The sequence below is a fragment of the Myotis brandtii genome, unplaced genomic scaffold (assembly GCF_000412655.1).
Source record: "Myotis brandtii unplaced genomic scaffold, ASM41265v1 scaffold48, whole genome shotgun sequence".
Taxonomy (NCBI): Eukaryota; Metazoa; Chordata; class Mammalia; order Chiroptera; family Vespertilionidae; genus Myotis; species Myotis brandtii.
This window is the reverse complement of record NW_005368341.1, coordinates 7231496-7233262: the sequence shown is the minus strand read 5'-3', so window position 1 is coordinate 7233262 and position 1767 is coordinate 7231496.

The following is a 1767-nucleotide window of genomic DNA, read 5'->3' as shown; positions in this document are numbered from 1 at the left end:
CCGGTGCCCGGGGCGGCGGCCGAGAGTTGCTGCGGGGTCTCAGTGCTTTCTGGCGACGAGCGGTGAGCAAGTCCCTATCATATAAACAAATGTTGCGGCCTGATGGGGTGATTCCGCGTATTCATGTGACTCACGTGATGCCGAGGAACACTTTGGCGTTTGGTGCCGAAAAACACCTGCGATAAGAGGCTCACGAACAGCCCCGGATTCTTTCTTTTCTGAGCGACCTTCTGGAGTGTGGCTGCCGGTCCGACATCAGGCTCAGCCCGCAGGCTCGGGGAGCAGTTCTAATAAACTTCTATTTAACTGCTTGCAGCACGAGTGCTCCCTGGTTCGTATTAAACTGTGCCGAGTTTGGGCTGATTGAAGTTTCAGCAGAAACTCCCTCCACCGCCGGTGCCAGTGTGGCACCTTGGGGAGCGTCGCCTCAGTCTTCCTGATCGGGTCGCTCCCCTGGGGATGGTGACAATGGAGATCAAGTTTCAATTGGAGGCAATTCTGCTGTTCCCTCCTGTGAGAGAGATTATACTCCGATGAGTTAGATCGTCAGGCCGCCCGGTGACATAACGGAGGAAGCGGCCTTAGAGAAACACATGGGGCGAGAGGGTTGTTCCTGAATTTCACGGCCAGAAGCACTGACTGCATTGCCCTCCTCTGGGGGGTACACAGTGGTAGCGTGTTCTTCACCCCATTCCTGCACCAAGGAGCCAATTAAAGTTTAATCCTCACTCTCTCCCTCAGATCACGCCCCGCTGCTTTGTTATTGTCACTTTGTGTTGAATTCACTCTTTGTTTTGTTGGCTGATAAGAATAAAGATTAACTTTGGGGTCTTAAATTGCTAATAATCAGTCTGCTGGTAAGTGAAACTACTTCCTGCAGTTAGTTCCCTCAGGTAAAAATTAGCCCTGAAAAATTAGAAACGACCTCTTTATTTCGATTTCTAAAATCTATTTCTGTATATGGAAGGAGCTCCTATACCTAAGGTAATATTTACTATTATATATTAATATAAAAATTATATACACAAATATTTTAAGTAGAAGCTGCTTCACAATTAGACTGTAAAACAATAAAATCTTTTTTTTTTAAGTCCCCACCGGAGGACATGCTTAAGTTTGAGCGATACCTTGTTGGTAAGGGAGAATGGTTCTTTTGAAAATAAGTTCTGTATTTCCTCTCCAAAATTCTCAGATTACAAATATATATTTTGCTGTTTTTATTTATTTCAGAGAGAAGGGAGAGGGAGAGAGAAATAGTTCCTCTCCCTTCCCCTCTGAAATCAATAAAAATATATTTTAAAATAATAATAATAATAATAATAATGAGAGAGAATCATTGATCGGCTGCCTCCCCAGGCTCCCCACGGGGGGATTGAACCTGCAACCTGGGCATGTACCCTGGACCAGGAATCGAGCTGTGACCTCTTGGTTCATGGGTCCATGCTCAACCACTGAGCCACACCCGCCAGACTACAAATATATTTTAAATGCATATTACAAAACACTGAAAAGAATAACAACAAAAGTATAATAATGATTGGACTGGGATGGTGTATTATCAATTACTTTTTTTTCCCTTCTCATATTTTGTCAAAGAAGTTTAATTTTTAATGATTTGTTAATATTGTCATTACCTTCAATAAAAGCAATGCCAACTCCCTCAGTCATTGGTGGTGTGTTATGGCAGAGCCTGTATATACCTTGCCTATATTTTATTCATTGACTTAATATTTATTGAGCACCTACACCTTCCAGGCCGTTTTCAGG